Below are 19,770 nucleotides of genomic sequence, written 5' to 3' on the forward strand. Positions count from 1 at the left end.
TGAATTGTAGTTCTCTCTGTATAAACACAGTATATGAATACAATTCAGGGATGGGGAAGAGAGAAAAAAACTAGTTCATTTACCTAAGCTTTGCTTCATCATGAAAATCACTTTCAGGGATTCTGTTATCAAGGTCATTTATTTTGCAAACCAGGGTGCCACTTTACATTTTTACAGCAACCTATTAAGACTTTCTTGAAAGACAAGATCTTACTTTTATGCAATGCATTATTTTTTCATAAATAGTCTTGACTAGTTTGGAAGTAGAGAGTTCTCTCTGGCCTCAGTAGCCTGCGTTGCAATTCTGTGATTCAAGTTTTGTCGTGCTACTGACGTAGAAGAAAAAATAAACCTGAACTCTGCTAAGCTATTCTCTTTGTCCTACAAGAATACTAAAACTGAGTTACACAGAACTGTGTATTCCTAGCTGGGTTGTAATCACTTGCAGTGTATTCTTTTTATTTATGGCACACATCTAGGAAAAAGTAAAAAGAGAGAATAAGCTTTCAACGGCCTCAGAACTGTTCCCTTCTATTACTACAGTACTGTGGTAGAATTTTGTTTTCAAATATTTTACAGATCCAAAGTATTTCTAAATTTAATTAATGTTTAAGTTTAATAAAATAATGTACAAAATCATTATTTTGTGACATTAATGGTCTATTTTCTAGCACAATTTGAATAGGCAGCACTAAAATAGCACTAAAATACATTAACATTAGGTCATCTGCTTTGCATTTATAACAATAAGCTCACATTTTCAGAAAGGATAATCTTAACATTTTTTTCAGTACAAACTGTACATCTTTATCTTAAAATTCCAAACGTTTCAACAATAGAAAACGATTAAGAACTAGACAATTATTCTTCATCTCTCAATGATTTATGACACAAAGAAAGACCTTTTCTTGAGAGTTTGAGGTGCTAAAGAGGAGGAGTATGTTTAAGTTGGCAGCTCCCTGCCTTCCCCCTTATTTACTAGGCACAGAATTCACTTCATTGTAGCCATCATGCTAGAAAATGAGCCTATCAACTTTATTGCATTTTGGCCCTAGGTGTGGACATATATATATATATACGGTCAGGTTCTCCAGCATTTATATAAGCACATGCAGAAAATGAAAATAAAGCACACACATTCCTCGAGCAACTAAAATAGAAAGACAAAATGCAACGGCAGGACTCATCTTCCCATAATGGGCTTTAGTATTTACTCACAATAACCTGCACAATATGTTATATGACTTCCAGGCACTGAAAAAAGCACTTTGCTTGTCCCAAGGAGCTCACTATTTAATCATAGAAAAATAAATAGCCAGTAGGAAGAAGAAAAGCAGTAAATATTTGGAATGTTATCAAACCCTCTGCTCTTTTTTTCATGTGTTTGTAATTTAAAGTTCATTGTTCTTTAAATTTTGACCATATTTTCAATAATCTGTACAGCCAGTGGCTTTAGGATTTTACTAAAGTTGTGGTCAGTATTAATAAGTGGTACAACTGAGTGCTACTATTTCTGTTTCTATTGATATTGTGGTCAGTGAAAGTTCATCACTTGAAAAGGGCTAATATATCACCTCAAAATTCTAATTGAATAAAAAAAAAGGAATAAAAAATCTGATAAGATTAAATAATCAACCCACCCTCTGAAATAACTACCAGCAAGCTGAGATTATTTTAAAAAATACCATTAATATTCTGCGTCTTTCCTCCACCTACTTTGTTTTCTCTTGTTTCTTTTCACATGCCATTTCTAATTCAGTAATCTCCCACAGTGATTGTCATACTGAGGAAAGTATTTAACAATAACTAAAATCATGCCTGTAGCTCTTAAGTTCCCTGTTAGTAAGTTGGTATAGGAGCTGGGTACAACACATTAGGCCAGAACCATAAGACCTTCATTACTTTGAATTTTGGCTGGGATAGAGCTAATTTTCTTCCCAGTAGCTGGTATGGTACTGTGTTTTGGATTTAGGATGAGAATGATGTTGATAACACACCGATGTTTTAGTTGTTAGAATGCGCTGGTTTTGGCTGGGATAGAGTTAATTTTCTTCATAGTAGCTCATATGGGGCTATGGTTTGGATTTGTGCTGAAAACAGTGTTGGTAACACAGGGATGTTTTAGTTACTGCTGAGCAGTGCTGACAGAGTCAAGGCCTTCTCTGCTTCTCACCCCACCCCACCAGCGAGCAGGCTGGGGGTGCACAAGAAGTTGGGAGGGGACACAGCTGGGACAGCTGACCCCAACTGACCAGAGGGATATTCCATACCATATGACATCATGCTCAGCATATAAAGCTGGGGGAAGAAGAAGGAAGGGGGGGACGTTCGGAGTGATGGCGTTTGTCTTCCCAAGTCACCGTTACATGTGATGGAGCCCTGCTTTCCTGGAGATGGCTGAACACCTGCCTGCCCATGGGAAGTGGTGAAAGAATTCCTTGTTTTGCTTTGCCTGCGCACACAGCTTTTGCTTTCCCTATTAAACTGTCTTTATCTCAACCCACGAGTTTTCTCACTTTTACTCTTCTGATTCTCTTCCCCGTCCCACCAGGGGGGCAGTGAGCGAGCAGCTGTGTGGGGCTGAGTTGCCGGCTGGGGTTAAAACACGACGAGACATCTGTGTAGCATTCGTATGTGGACTGGCTGCTAAACAGTGGCACAGAACGGTGGCACAGAACGGTGGCATCCCGCTATACTCTGACTCGGTGCTGCACTACCTATCACCTTGGTGTGTGGGAAGGTTGGGGCAGAAAACACACACACACACTGGCCTTTAAAATTCTCATCTATTTAACGCAGTTATCCAGTAATGCATAATAATCGACATATAACTGCTGAGTTTGCAGTGGTGAGTGTCAAATCAAAAAGCAGTGAAGGAGATACTGCTGTGCATAATCTATGGGGTTAACAAGGGGAAGCAGTGTTGGAGTAATCCCTCCCATTCTTCCTCTTTTAATCCCCTCCTTAAGGAAGCTGTTGCTGTCTTTTCTATGTTTCTGTTAGCTCCTTTGCCTTCTGGCCATAAATGTGATGTTTTATTTGCATGTTCTTTGTTTTTCTCTGTTATGCCCTGAACCCACATCTACCCAGCTCCTGCACTGATCAAGAAGTGACCACTTGTGTTAATACCCTGAGGACCTCTGTGATCATCCTGGGTTTGTACACTCAAGCCCTCTGTTCTCATCCTAGGCTTTCCCCTTGGGGAACCACTTTTACCACACTTTTTTTTTGCCCCCCCAGGATTAGCCAGTATCACATGATGTTGTACACATAAGGAACACCACCTTGCACAAAACTCCCATGAAGAGTTGTCAATGATGTGAAAGAGGTTTGACCCATTCTCTTTAAGTTAATAGGACTCTTTCCACTGACTGGATTTTGATGGAAGAGCTCTATGGTCTAGATCCTCTTGTTGCTAATATTCTCTGTTGGATATAGTAAGTATTTTCATGCATTTCATCCAGCAAGTTTGGTGTGCTGGAAATTTTTTTTTTTTTTTTGCTTTACACCTCATTGGCGTGACTCAGATTTGTGTGTCCACCTCCAGCATCCTGTGGAGCTGTGATAAAATAGCTGTTCTTATTTTTATTTAGATTCTGAGGTTATTTAAAAGAGCCTGAGGTGGACTAGGGGGCATTCAGATGGAGTGCTGTTCCAGTCAACTTCTGTGGCCTTCACAACCAAACCAGTGTGCTGGTAGAGCTGACACAGCTGGTAGGAGTTAGCTGATGTCCAGTTCTGCAGTATTGCTCTCAGAAGGAAAAGAACTGTTCAGTATTGTTTGGGAACCTGCAGCTTTATAAGATTTTCCACAGAACTTCCCCAGGCTATATGAAGGTTGTCAGACAGATGTCCTAGGTGAGTCACTGAAATTGATTGCTATAGACACGTATTCCCAGGTGATTTGTAATCAGTATGTGCCTTTTATGTATATCTGGCATCAAGGATAGAAGTACAAAAAGAATATAATTCTTAAATTGTATTAAATGGACTAAGAGTTATTATTACCAAAAAGATTTTGTACTTCTATTTTTAAACCCTGTGTAATTCTAAGATGCTTCTCCATTTAATTAATGTGCTAGTACAATAAAATAACACACAAAATCATTATTTTGTGACATTAATGAAGTCTACTTTTCGAGCACAATTTGAATAGGCAATTGAACAACAGTGCACTAAAACACATTAAAACCAGGTCATCTGCTTTGCATTTCTAACAATAAGCCCACATTTCCATGAAGGGTAATCTTAAACCACATTTTTTTTCAGAGCAGCCAGTACATCTTTATCTTAAAATTCCAAATGTTTCAACAATAGAAGATTGTTAAGAACTAGACAATTATTTTTCAGCACCCATTGATTAATGACTTAGTCTATGACACACAGAGAAAGTGTAGAACAAAGGAGTGCATTATAATAATGCACAGGCATTAAACCATCTTCATTAATAGGGTCTTTTTGGATTCTGCTTAGCATAAAACAAAATATGCCATAAAGAAAGTGAGGTATTATCTTTAAATATCTCTTTAAACTCGCTTGAGAAAAAAAAGTCTACATTGTGCCCTTAATCTTAAAAATTTCTGGGATTCACATATTCTCCCAACTAGGTGAACTGCAGCAGGGTTTCTGAGCTATGATTTTAGCTCTGTTCTTATAGGCCACATTCATCATATCTCATATTTTACATTAGGGTTTTGCATTAAAATTTGACTGTGTCATCCTTTTTCCTATTCTCTGCAATAGCAGAGTTTAAGGTACTGCTCAGCATTACTAGCAGTAGCAAAATCTGAATATTTTACATTAGTTAACCTGTTGAGATTTAGTAATACAAAAATGTGAAATGTTCCTGATGAACATAAGAAATAAGAAAGAACATAGTGAAAGTACAGCTTTAACTATCAAGGATTCAACTTTGTTTATGCTCGGTTTCAACTGCCGCAACCCTGTAAGTGCTTTCATGTTTTAATCCATGAGCTATTTTGGCTCCTCCTTTTACAAATGTATTTTTAACTCTGGCACCATGCCTCCTCCCATTGATCTTGTCAAGGTTGCTACTTGTAAAGCACATGCCCACATGTTTGCGATACCGGGACCTTGGATGTGTTCAATGTGCTCTCTACTTTTTTACGGCTATTTGTACTTGGGCTTGCTTGTTTGGTTGGTTGGTTTTTTTGTTTTCCAGCTATTAAATTCATTTTAAATAGAATAATCTTTTTTTTTTTCCCAGTGCTATCGTGAGTCTGTGCTCCATGTTTGTAGTCTACATCACACACAACTCAAAGAATGAGGCTGAAATATGAGCTAGGTATAGACCATGTTCATAGCACTTGGGATGGACAGAAAAAGATGGATTATAGAGAGGTTGTTGGAGCTAAGTGAATAATTCACAGTGAATAATTAATTTGACAAACTTAGCCTCTTTGTACGTACAGACCAGATAACGCTCTCTTCTCGTTCATTCATTATTCAGATTTATTCAGTAAGTATCTTTTGAATAGGGCACAGCACAGAGCAGCTAAGACATCTCATCATGGCTCCGAAAGCATGAATTAAAATCTCTCCCTGGATTCATATTTCATTTAACTCCTCTGCAAATTGGGACCTCCTCATTTGGGCCAAGCAGACAGTTGGAAGAACTGCCAGGGTGTGGGCAAAAAGCCCATCCAGCCCAGAGTGACACCCAGAAAGCCTCATTTGTCTCCAAGCAGTCAAGGTGAGGGTAGTGGAAGAGAAAAGGCTTTCCTGCTTTCCACCTTCACGAGAGAATTGCTGTATAGGATGAGGCTGGCCTTGGTGGAGGATTGCAGTTCACCCTGGCTGTTTTAGAGCTGCAGGCTGACAGGAGAAGGACATGGGTTTGTTTCCAGAGCATCGTTAGAGTAAAGTAAAAGGGACATTTTTCTTTTAAATTTGTAATGGACTGACAGGCCTGAAGAATGAGGCCTGTGCACCTGCAGAGCTTGCGCTACCCCAGCCGTGTTTTGCTGCACACATTTTCTGCACATAACTACAATGGGCAAGACTGGTAAACTGGGATGCTGCTTTGGAGGAAAATCTGCTCTTGCGTTGAGACTCCTGATATTTAATGGGAAGAGAGAAATATTGGGAATCACCAGCTGAGGTACCCAAATGTTCGGTGGCTGACAATAAACCCTGTACTTGTTATTGACTGTAAGTTTTTCAGTTGCATTCAGGGTCCCAAAATAAAAGGTTTCTGCCCCAAAGAGTTTACAGACAAACAAGATAAGAGAAGTATAGGGGAAAAAGTGAAAGATATAAAACCAGTATGTAGCAGGAATTGTGCCAGACTGGCTTTAATTGATGAGGTTTTTATTCTTATTCACTTGCATAAAAATAGTCCACACAGAATTTTTTTTTTATTTTAATTCCATTGTAACATCATATACTGTACGCTATATCTAATAATGGTAATTACTGTTGTTTTTGTTTTCTACCCAGATGTAACAATGCTTTGATGAACTGTTTTTCTCTTTAATTGCATTAATTTAAATATGTGTATCTGATAAAATATTTACTGACAGCTTATCTGGCAAGGACATACATGGTTCAATAAACATGAATCACACTGTAGTCTGTACATATTTTATAACATTAATTTGTTGGTCAATGTTTAACAGCTTAACGCTAGAGCCATTTCATCATGCATTCTATTAGTTTATCAATAAACACTCATGTTCTATCTTCTAAATGGTAAGCTGTAAAAAAGAAAGAATAATCCTCCCCATCTCTATTAGCATGTGACTGATGAAAAATAAAATTAATGTTAATTAAAACGTATTGATATCACAAAGTAATCACGGTTTTGAACTTGCATATGAAAGTATTTTTCTGCAAAAATTTGAAAAACACTTTCTTTTATACTATCAGAGATGCAACAATTAAATCCATTTCAGGAGAAGCTCAGTGTCATAGGTACTGCTTTTTCATCAACTGTTTTGATGAAAAAGAAAACTAAAAGCCATAATTTAGTTTTTTCAGGCTTCTAGACTTCACTTTGCCTTCTTTATTTTATGTCATGTCAGTGGCAAACTCTTAAGCAGTGACATAATTTTGCTTTTCTGCATGTCTCCTTCATGTCCCACATGGTCTCTTACTGAAGCAAAGTTACTGATAGCCTTTGGTCCTCAAGGGCAGACCCCTACCATGATCAGATAACTGAAGAAAGCCTCAGATATTTCTCTTAGCTCTCAAAACTGCTCACAGCAAAATGGAGCTGGATGATTTTCAGGATTTTAGGTAGTCACTTTAGATAGTCCCATTTAGGTCATCACTAGACCGGGTTCTTCCCCTCATCAGCTCTGGATGCTGACTGTCCTTTAAACCTTGTCTCCTCAGTGTTAGTGCATACTAGAATTGAACCCAAACTGAATCTTTAGACTCAAGGAATTGAAGGACATTTCGCTAGGTGCTGGGTCAAGGCTGGTGTTTCTGCTCCTCTGCAGGATATCCTGAGTCTTATGGCAAGCGGGAGCTTGCCTACACCGCAGCATGGCGTTGTGACTATTGTAACAACTGCAGGATCAGGATTTGGTGTTAAGGGTGAATCCCACCCAAGGCTCACGAGTAACTTCAACGCTTCATTTCTGGCACACTTACAATTTCATTGCTCTCATCACACAAACTAGTTCTGTTAGTGTTTTCTTTCATACATTTGTTCCTGAATCATCTAACTTGAACTCACTTCTCCAGTGACAGTCAGAGGAAGCTTAGAGAGAACATTTTCCTCCATGTAACAGAGGGTGGCTTTAGGAATTGACCAAAGCTATTTAGCACACTACAAGTGCCATAGTTGTATGGCACAGAAAGAGACCATAAGCAGTCAGCCAAGACATATGCATAGTGATGCCTTATCTAAATCTTCCTCAACTTTGGCTTATTGTTTTGTTTGTTTCAAAAGAAAGATGAAGTTTTGGTACAGTTTTTACTCTATTTGAACTGGTTTGCTGTAATGTTTTTGTACTGAACACATATTTCAGTGATTTATTTGGACAGAAAATAATTTGATTAATGTGATTTCACATATATTCATTGGGCAGGAGAAGCGTAGCTACAAATGGCTTTGTAAGTGAGGTTGAAAGTCTTGCATGTGTTTGCAGGATATTAGATGTAGCTTGAAATATAAAGCAGACCTTTGCACATCAGCATCTTGGCTGTCCCTCTGCTGGTCTGTAACCACTTTCATCCTCCATGTCTTATATTTATTTTTTGTTTTATTTTAAAGGCATCACAAAAGTGTTTGTATGAGCATAATATCCATGAAAAATTATATAGTGGAAGCTTTGAAGACTGAAACCCACTCTCTCTCTGCAGGTTGGGTGCTTCCTACACATAAGCAATAGATGCTTCCAGGCAGCATTTGACTTTAATTTTGGGAGCCCAGAGGCAATCAGAATGAGGTATAATGTATATGCTCAGCTTTTGCCATGCTTTCCTTCCATACTGTCACCTGCTGGAGGAAAACAATATTTTTATCCTGAACCACAACATTTGGTGGCTCTTTGCAACATTACTGTTTATGCAAGAAGGATGATCAAATAATAAGAGATACACTGAGACCTGATGCTGTAATTTTAAGGCCTGGGAATTTCATGAAAAATCATCTTGTTTTAAGATCGGGGTTCGGGGTAGATTTTTTGCTTTCATTAATTTATGTTAATTGCTTCCCTTTTTAAGCACTTAAAATAATAATTTATTTTAATTCATATGGTCTGTTCCTGAACACTGCTGACCCCTTTCAGTCCAGCAGATTCTTCCCTTCCTTGGACCAGTTGCAGAGGACTGCATGCCGCAGCACCTGTTTTGCAAAGAAAGAAAACATCCACTGTTGACTTGTTCCTCTCAGCCAGCCCACTTATCTGTGTGATTTCGTTCGTGGATTTAGAGATCAGATGATTTTTACTGTGTGCTCTTTTTCAGAAGGTAACTACAGTGCCCAGTAAAAGTGGGTCCTGATTTGTAGTGGACTCTGTGGCAACAGAACTAGTTCCTGACTCTCAACTTGTCACGTGAGTTTTATTCATTACAGATGCATAAATGTTCACAGCAGGAAAACAACAATGATCTGCTCTGACACTAAATTTCTGACATCTAGCCCAATTCTCAATGCTTTCTAATTTGCTCACTGATGTCTCTTCTTATCCTGAATAGCACTCAAATTTACAACCCAGTATCAGTTCTTCAGTCCATTGCTAATTTAGCCTATAGCTCCATTGTGTGTCTTCCTGCATAAAAACCATCCATTTTTTGCAGGCATTCCCTTTATCTCTGTTCATTTTGATAGCTTTACTGTAGACTTTTCCCCAACTTGGTCCACAGTTTTTCTGAACATACAGTGCACAAAACCACACACACTACCTGAGGACTTAGCAGTGCTAAGTAGGTCAGAAAGACTGCTTTCTGAGCCCAGTAGATGGTACTCCTGTTTAGATAGTTCAAGACAATATTTGCTAGTTTTGCAGCAGAGTGATGTTGCTGACAAACACAGGCTGATTGAGCCAAAATACTGGAAACATACCACAGAAAATGATCCTACAGTAGGCAAAAGAGATGACCTAGACAAGCTTATTGATATCCTTCATATTTTTATTCTGTTATGAATATATATTCGTATATATGTGAAATATAACTATATTCTGTATTATATCTAATCCTGTTCATATTGAAGTTTTGCAATAAACCCTTATTGACTTCAACATCAATGGGAATGGGTTTGTCATTTCTGTTGATTATATAGAGGCATTTAGTTATACTTTTCTTTTTATAATGTATTTGCAATGAACCATAGATGCATCCATATAAGATGATAAGAAGGTATCAAACTCAGTTCTTTCAATGCCAAAAATATAAGTTGACGCTCTTTCAACTAAGCAGCGTGCTCTTAATAGAAATTAGCAGTGTAAAGAAGGCCATGCACCACAGGGAGGTGCAATCATGGGCTTCGCAGACAAATATCTTGGAATACTTTTTATTTTAAATAACCTTAAAAATTAAGCAAAAAAATCAAAATTCCTTTTATGAATTTGTAAATCTTATTTCACTATTGTTTACATGCTCCAGAGGAATAAGAAAGCTTTTCCCTTTCTACTTGGACCCTCACGTCTCCTTTCCAGCAGGCTAGATAAAGCTTCAATGCAATCTGAATCTTTGAGATTAAAAGGCTGATTTATCATTTTCTAACAAGAAGAATCATGCTGTCATAGGAGGACAGTGGGCTGATTTGGAATACCTGTCAGCCACAAAGGAAATCCCTGGAAACAAATAAAATAACTGGGAAAACTGCAAGCCTATTTACAAATTCCTTAACATTTTGTCTATACTCTAACACAACGATTTTTGACCCTAGTAGCTTTATCCAGCACAGGCAAACAAGCTTTGAATTATTGCTCTGCTGCAACGTAACAGTTCCATTGCTCTGACCCTTGGTGTCTTGCAAAATACGGTAGAACAATAATTGTCAATCCTTCCTATACAATCTGTTATATTTGACAGAGGTCAGCATTAGCTACAAGACCTTTGGCTGGTGCTCAAAGAGGTAATATCTCTTCTCTAGTTCAGTTGATAAAATGTTAAATAGAATCAATGTTGGCCATGCTTTTGTGGAGACGGAGATAAAAACACTTTTTACACTATAACATGTTTTTTAATAGACAGAAAATGGATGACGGTATTACTCAAAGTGCTTTGGTAAATATACTATTTAAATGCCAAAAGTTTTAATTTTTCTAAAGAGAAATGGCATAATTCTTCCTTCCAATTTGCAGTGTGATTAATTTAGCAAGGCTTTGCCATGTGCAGAAAATAGAGGATTTTGTTACAGATCTTACATGAGTAATACATGAAGGAAAAAGACTGACTCATAGACATTTTGTGCCAGCATGTGATTTGTATAAAGTGAGTACATAATCTGACATGGAAATAAAATGCATCAGCATGGTAAATGCTCCTCTTTGGCACTATGGAGGAGCTAGTGGCAAGGTCAGCAGTTGCAGCTTCTAAGCTCCTCACGTTGTAAGCATCTGGTAGTTAACATTTAGCTTCGGTCCTAGAGCATGAGTCTTCTATCTGTCATCCCTGAACATTTTGATTGAAAAAGTATAAGAGAAAGAGACAGATATGGCACGAGGCAGTACTTTGTATCTAAGGGGGAAATCAGACTTTTAGACCAGAAAGAACTGGCATATGAGAGGAAAGCACATATTTTTGTAATTCAATTTAATAAAATTATTCCTTTTGGTATATTTCTGGGCTGTGCACATAAAAATGTATAATGTTGACATAAACAGCTACAAAAAAGACTCTTTGTGATTACTTTAAGCGTATTCCCTAGTCTCTACCCATACAAACCAAATTGTGAACCATACAAATCTTTGCTTCCCACTTCTGCTGCATGTTGCTGAATATACTATTTTGAATATGCTGTCAGCTCAGGTTGAAGACTGGGGCAAAGAAAAGCCGTTTTTCGGTCAAGAAGCTGTCTGTGAAAAAACAGCTATTTCACAGGACAGTAATTTGACACTGAGCTTGAGCATCCATCGTGATCTTCATGAAAAGAATAAAAACAGGATGTGCTTGAATGCCAGAAATCCAAACCTTTGAAAGATTTTCCTGCAGAGCATTTGGGAATTTTCTCTGTGCTGGGACACTGAAGGCCCTGAGCAGTTCATTGTTACACAGGAAGACATGCACATCTTCAGGGCAGCAAGTATAAGAACAAGGCAAACAAGGTGGAAAACAACCACTTGGAAGACCTTTCAGGTTTTGAGAAGCATTTGTGTTATGCTTATTCACACAGAAAATACACTTCAGTTGGCAAGCTGCCTTACTGGTTGCATTGCGGATGTTGGTGGAGTAAAGCTCTATTTGTGCTGAGTCTGTGTGGCAGGATTTAGGCATAGCTTCAGCTCTGTTTCCCTCTCCCATCTTATCCCATCCCTGTCCCTGTCTGTGTCCTCGTCCCCGTCCCTGTCCCTGTCCCTGCTTCCTTCATCTTCACTTTCCGTAAACCCGCCAGTGACTGAGGCTCTGCCTTTGCTGATACAAACGTCTGGTTCTACAGCAAGATAACAAAGGAGATAATTATCTAACTGCAAAATGTGATGGAGACAAAAGGCCCTTGCAATGTTTACTGAAAAATATTTGCTGGATTTCAGCTGTGTGCGTCCTTCGCTCCCCCATCTCCTCCCCTTGCCCAAAGGTTGAGCTCACCTAGTTTTTAACCTGCAACAAACCTCCCATGCCTTCAGTATGCTGCCAGTGATGTGTTTGGTTTTTAAGATGAGACAGCTAAAACACTTCAATTATGAGGTTCCCCACCCCAGTCTGGGTCAGTTTGTCCCTGACTGTGAATTTTAAAAGAGGATTGTGAAACATGTTAGCAGACAGTGAATACTTACTGTATTTGCCTCAGAAATTAAATGCTGACATACGACTCATGGGATAGAAGAGAAGTATTACACTGGTGTTCTGGTTTCGGCTCGGACAGCGTTACATTTCTTCCTAGTAGGTGGTATAGTGCTGCGTTTTGGATTTAGCATGAGAATAATGTGATAACACACCGATGATTTAGTTGTTGCTAAGCAGTGTTTATACTAAGTCAAGGACTTTTTAGCTTCCCATATTCTGCCAGCGAAGAGGTGCACAAGAAGCTGGGAGGGGGCACAGCCAGGACAGCTGACCCAAACTGGCCAAAGGGATATTCCATACCATGTGACGTCATCCTCAGTATATAAACTGGGGGCAGCTGGCCTGGGAACAGCGATCACTGCTCGGGGACTGACTGGTCGTCGGTCAGTGGGTGGTGAGCAGTCGCATCATTTTTTTTTTCTTTCTCTGAGTTTTTTTGGTTTTCTTTCTCTCTCCCTCATGTTGTTTTACTTTCCATTACAATTTTATTATTAATATTATTATTTATTTTATTTCAATTATTAAATGTTCTTATCTCAACTCTCCCCCATCCCACCGCGGGGGGGGAGGGTGAGTGAGCAGATGTGTGGTGCTTAGTTGTCAACTAAGATTAAACCACAACTGGCTGGCCTCCCTGTCTGGAGGAAAGGATTCATGTTTCAGAGGTTCATGCTTCAAATAGGAGCAATAATCAGTAAATTTCTCACAAACAAGTTGGGGTGCAAATGTAGTTATGCCTAAAGAATTCTATTTCATTTGATAAACAAGAGGAGAAGCAAGGTATCCTTCAGCAGAGGCACATTAGAAGCAGCTAGGAACAGTAAGTAAGGGAGAAAGCAGCCAGAAAGGCAAGCAAGGGGAAAACCAGCTGAAAATTTGCTGAACGTCCATTAAAAAAAAAGACAAGGAAGCCACCCCTTGAACATTGGCTAAATATGTTGTGTGGAAAGAGGTAACAGTGAGCACGAGCATTTCTTTTCAGACAGTATGGGAGAGAGGTTTATAAAGCAAAGAATCTGTAACTGGTCCTTTTTTTCTCCTTCCTACATATCCAAAAGATTAGCCCAATGCCAAACCAGCTATCTATCCTTCTGCCTCTAAAACAGGCACCTGGCAATTACAGCTCTGCAAAGGTGCTGGATTCCCTTTGTGGCTCTATGTGAAAGAAACAAAATACCCACTTTTATCTTTGCATCTGAGTGCATTTGTACTACACACATACACGGGATTTTTCTACAAAGACAGGAAGGCAAGGTCTGTTTTTTCATCATACATTTAAAAGTGAACTCTCACTGGGGGCACAGGGCTTTGTAAGAATGTGAGCAGCTTGCTCTTGCCTTCACACAATTATTTCTGAAGAACCCAAGTGCACTGAGCAAATATGCACATTTTAGTACTAATGCTACTAGAGTGTGTACACTGGTGGTTGTACATATATATTTGTGCATTTACATCAAGTGTTGCTGGGAGGTAGGAAGAAGAAACACTGAAGCAAAAAAAGTCTATTACCAGGAAAAGTAAAAATTTAGTGACACAATTTAGTAAACTGTATGAAGCGTGGCATTCAACGCTCAGGAAAACGCCCAGATATTCAGCTCCTTATCTAAAGCATGTCCAAACTATCTGCACTTCTTGAGTCTGCAAAGCTGAACTGGAAATTGGACAAGACAGGCTTTTCTGGTATTGCCTGTTTCTGGCTTAGACAGATAGGGTATGATAGCATCTTTCTTTACACACTTTTACAGCACAGTTAGCCGTCCAGGGCTAACCAGGAAGCACAGTGATATGCAGGAGAGATAATGAAGCCCAGGATTAACTTTGGCAGGCCCTTGATTTTGTTCCCAGTGGAGGTCTGGTCCCATGTGCCCTTTTGTGTGAGGAGTGCAGCCAGTCTGTGCTCCCGAAATGTCTCCTTCCCATCCAGTGGTGAGGTTTTGCAGACGGCTGCATGGTCTTTCTCAGTGTTGCCTCTGCAGAAGATGGGCAACCCATGGATTTGTCTCCTCGACAACTTCTCCTACATAACCAAGGCGACAATGGAAAAATAAAAGCAGTGGATTCCACAGACACCGAATCTACCGTCACTTGTAAGCTTGACTCCTGGAGCACTTTCCTGTGTCAGAAAATGTGGGCACCTGCCAAAACTGACCTTTTGTGGCATTTTGCTTAATATTGGAGGATACAAACACTGTTGTGGACTCCTCAGAGCTTAAGTAGTGTGCCCACCCTGATTCAGCTGAAAGTTGTCTAGCCTAAAGAAACCAGAAGAAAAAAGGCAGGGTTTGTTCACTGTATTGGGAAAAAAAAAAAAAATCAAGAGCTTGAATTTGTTTGCCTTGAATTGATTTTCATTTGTACGTAGATGCATTTGCAAGAACCACATTGGTTCTTTATAACAGTGAAAGCAAGCAGCCACATTAAATGATTGAAAACAAGGTTACAGAATAAATACTGATCTACATTTACAGTGCATTAGTAAAGAAACTGAGCAAGTTTAGTGTAGGTTTTATTTTAACCAGAAAAATGGACATTCCAGGGCTAAGGTGAAGAAAACCATAAATAAAATTGCCTGGTATTATGAAGAGGGGGGGAAGGGATGTATGGAGTAATCATAAATAGCAGAAAGTATCGATCAGTGATGGTGAAATATCAGTGAACTCTGCAGAGCACTTTGAGTTACCTCCTTGTCTTTGATTAGGTTCAAATGTTAAACTTAATCTGTAAACCTTTAAATGGGAATCAGACCCAAGAGTCTTGAAGACCTGAGGTTTCAGAAAACAACCACTGAGTTTGATCAAAATGTCAGAACAAAATTGCAGAGAAGGACTTCATATCGCTGGACTTGGAAATGAAATTAAAAATCAATGAACACTTTTTAGCCATTCTTTCTCTCCTTGAATATTAATCAGCGGGTAAGAGGAATAGTAGCATCTGGAGCATTTGCTGTATTAAAACTGTATCTAGCAAAAGCTTCTTCTGTTCCCAGTTTTTAAAAAATTATTTCATATATTATAAATATTTCTTTAAACCTAAAAATAATAAAATTAGAGGGTTTTGTACTTTCTACATATGATCTTTTGTTTTCTGAAAGAAAAGGCTTTAGTCTGCTGTGTTTCTTTGTGGGGGAAAGCATGTCTTTTTAAAAACAAAACATAGAGGTTTCACCCTATTTCTTACTGGGCCAGCTCGGATATTCAGCGTGATTTCAAGGACAGCCTTGTTTTAATGACAGCCTTCCTAATTCTTAAGTAAATGGAGTTTTCACTGGTTTCTTGGTCCACTTGGGAGGTGGGCACTGGCACTCCGGATCAGCTGCTGGCGGCGAGGGCTGCATTGTAATGCAGAACAAATGAGGGTTGGATACATGCCCTTCTCGCATTCAGCCGCCACTGCTGCCACTTACAATTACAAAGGACAAGAGCAGGAGACACTTCAGCAGCGGGGAAGCATGACCTGCGAGCCGCAGCTCATTTTGTACTGCACTTATTCAATACAGCACTGCCCTATAATTTCCTATAGCATTGTTATCTGTTAGCCGTTTACACAGTCACACCTTCATTATGTCCCCGGTTGCCAGCGCCGGCTGCTTGTCACATCTATTGATTGCACTCAGGCTGCAATTTGCATGGATCACTCGTGACTGTCAGACAGACTGATACCCCTTGCAGGGACTGATACCCCTGCTGGGGACTGAAACCTCTTATAGGGACTGACACCCCTGCCTGGGATGAAAACCCCTGCCGGGGACTCATACCCCTTATAGGGACTGATGTACCTTATAGGGACAGTTACTTCTGCCAAGGCCTGATAGCCCTGGGGAAGGCTGATACCCCTTGTAGGGACTTATAACCCCGTTGGGCAGTGGTGCCCCTTATAGGCACTGATGCCCCTTATAGGGACCGATACACCTTAGAGGGACTGATACCCCTGCCAGGGACTGATACCCATTGTGGGTACTGCTACCTCTGCCAGGGACTCTGCCAGGACTGATACACCTGCCAGGGAATGATGTGCCTTTTGAGGGGGCAACGATCAGCAGGACCTCACTGAGGGCTCTGGGCGGCTTCCCCCCGGCAGCTGGCAGCCCCACGCAAGGATCCTGACACCACCATAGGAAACCCCATACATGAGGATCTCAGACAGACTGTCCTTGCCCTGGAGCAAGCACAATACTTGGTAAATTCAAGTTACTGTGATTGCCTCATAGATAGTCACAAGGAACACGATACCCAAATCCCTCTGTCAATTATTTGGCACTAATCTCTACAATTATTGGGTGGGGGGTTTAGTGCAGAGGATTGAGGAAAGACTGAGACACAGGGAAGAAGAAGGGGAAATTGTATTAGTTGAATGTCAGTGTTGTCTGTATTGCACTAGGTTTTCTATTTCCCTGCCGTAATGAAAGAGATTATCAAAGGGTGCAAGTATGTCTGTGAATCTGAGGGTGTCTCCCGCAAATGCAAGCTGGTGTGTCAGCAATCACTGCTGGCACATGCAAGGAAGATAACATCCCACAGCTGGGGGGTAGTATGTCCCGAACTTGGGATGCTGTGCTCTGAACCTCTGTGTGTATATGTGCGAACCTGACTGAGATGCGGGTATTTTGCGGGAACCAGAGAGATGCGATACTTAATTCCACTTGTGTTTAAGTCAGTAGCACAGGTCTGTTGTCTTTGGCTGGAAGCAGGACTGGATCTGATGTCAGAAGGAGCTGAAGATCTTTGTCTAAAAACTGTTTAAGTGGGTGCACAAGCAGAGGACAAGGTGATCAGATGGGGCTGAGAGAAGCGTTAATTGCTGTGTTCCAGGAGGAATATAAATAGCCTCTTGAAAGGTTTGGTGATTCATTTGCCCGTTCTCTCCTGTACCTTTGTGTTTCAGGGAGAGGTTTTGTGAGATTCTGGCTGCAGAAGGAAGGAATCCAAGCTATCTGAACCAACGATGGTAGCTCAGCTGGATAACAAAATCCTCACATTACTGCAGAGCAGGCAACTACGCAAACCTTTTCAAATCCTCTCCACAAGTAGAGTGCAGATAAAAGCAGGCAGCAAAATGTTTCTGAAATTATCTATGATGGAGTAAAATCATGCATCATTTCATGAGGGATGCTGAATCAATGCTTATTACTAACAAGTAAGGTGTTTAAATCTTTCAATGGGTATGGGAAGAAAAGAAAGAGAAGAAAGTGTCTGAGATGAGCATAGTAAATTGTAACATGAATTTAAAATAAACCCATCCTAATTATTATTATTTTAAATTGTAACGTATATATTCCTGATCATTCTCTATCCCTTCCTTTCAGTTTATGACATTGGTTAATGTATCGATCCATTCACTTCATGTGTGTTCTGTCTTCTCCTTTTCTCTTGCTGTCACACACAGCATTTTAAAAAAATGACCAGTGCATATGAAAGCCACAGCTTGTAGAAAAACAATCTAATCCCAGTAAAATGTTGGTGATTGACTGAGAATTTTGTCTTTGTCTTCAGGGGGAGGAAAGTCAGGTAGCCAAGCCTATAAACAAGAATTAGCATAGCTACTTTTAAGAATTAATTCTCAAAAAAGCCAAGCATGCCTCAGTTTGGTGTTATAATTTTATAGTTTCAACATTAACTAATACATAACAATTCTCATTTCAGAAATTTTCAGTATCTACAGTAATGTAAAGTATTATAATTTTATTTATTATTGCATCAAAGTAGATGATACTAAACTATCAGCTTCCTACATACTGCTGAGTCTGGAGTTGTTGTTTTGGTTGGATTTTTTTGGTGAAGTATTACACTTCTTTTCCCAGTCAGAAGGTCATGAAAGTTATAATACAACCTGGACACTTAGCTTTCACTGTTCCTGCGATACAGAACAACACAGCGTCACTTTAAAAATTTATAGCTAAGGTCAAAGCCAAAGGAATCAAATAAGCCCATGCAAGCAGTGGAGCACAGGGGCTGGTAAGGAGAGATCATCCATATGTTGGTGGTACTGTAAAGTGCGGGCGATGGAGGCAAGGCGAGCTGCTCACCCCTGTTTTGAGACCCCACACAGATAATATTGTACATGATTACCTGAATTTTGATAGCCACTCATATTTATATTTTCAAAAGCAGTCTGAAAACAGCTTACTCAAAAGTAAGACAGGATTGAAAAATGTGCTGTACTGTGTGTGGGTTTCTCAGACAACAGCAGAGCTCATCCTGGCACAAATCAGGCCACAATTTCAATCCCTCTGCATGAGCAGGGTCACTCAGGCAGATGAAGAAAGAGAGAGGAAGAATCCTGCTAAAACTTCCTAAAGTCCTGACAGGCTCTGGGTCGGGCTATCAGCATGAAACATGTTTTCTATCCAAATCGTCCTCTGAGCTCAAGGAAACTATACTCCCAGCCTTCTATCTCAGTATGATTAAGGAGGCATCCTGTACAGTAAACACCACTCTAAATTATGATTTTTCAATATTTGTAGTTTTACCCAAATTTCTTTTTGTGAGTTGTTTAAATCCAAGAACAATGGTGAAGATAAAAGAGCAAGAAAGCTTTCTTGTGCTATTTCAGTATTTGCTGAAACTAATAATTCAGTGTCATATGTGATGATGTAGTGAGTCAGCAAACGTGAAATATCTCTAGGGAGCTCTTTGTTCTGCTATTTTTTTTCCACCCAGTGCTTCTGGTTGTCAACAGAAAAACATAAAATAAATTTTTAGATTCTAAGTAAAGCATCTTACATATGATCCTAATACTTCTTGCTGGGAAAAAAAAAGAAAATTAAGAAAATTAAGTCAAGCACTGATGTAGATTTTTCTTCAACTGTTTTCCCCTTTGATAAAGATGTAACAGGAATCTTGAGCATTTGAAAAGTATGTTTATTAAACTGATTCTATAAATGGAAATTTATATTTTATAACCCAGGATTCAGGAGAATATTTTGTACTTTACACTGATGTCATTTCAACCTTCCTCTCCTTTGTCCCTCTTTCATTTTTATACTGGATTTGGTTTCTAATAAAATCTAGGGAAAAACAAGGCACAGCCATCAAATTTTACCTTTTTTTAAGACAAGGCCTACTTTTACCAATTTTGGCTAGTTTTAAGATTAAAAGAAATGCTGAGAAATCCTATGTTGCCCAAGATTCACTCAATATTCAATTCACTTGTGGAAAAAGAGAAAGGTGTTTCCAAAATAAACTTGGTGCTACCATCTGGAGGCCTGCCTTTCTCCAGTTGTGTGCCAAGGAGCACAGGGTGACAAGAATCTTCACTTAGTCTTCACTTAAGTGTCAAAATTAGATGGGACGAATCCAGACTTACATCTTCAGCCTTGTGATTAAACAAAGGATTTAAAACTCTATTTCC

Source organism: Pygoscelis adeliae, unplaced genomic scaffold, assembly GCF_000699105.1.
Source record: "Pygoscelis adeliae isolate BGI_AS28 unplaced genomic scaffold, ASM69910v1 Scaffold175, whole genome shotgun sequence".
NCBI classification, from domain to species: domain Eukaryota; kingdom Metazoa; phylum Chordata; class Aves; order Sphenisciformes; family Spheniscidae; genus Pygoscelis; species Pygoscelis adeliae.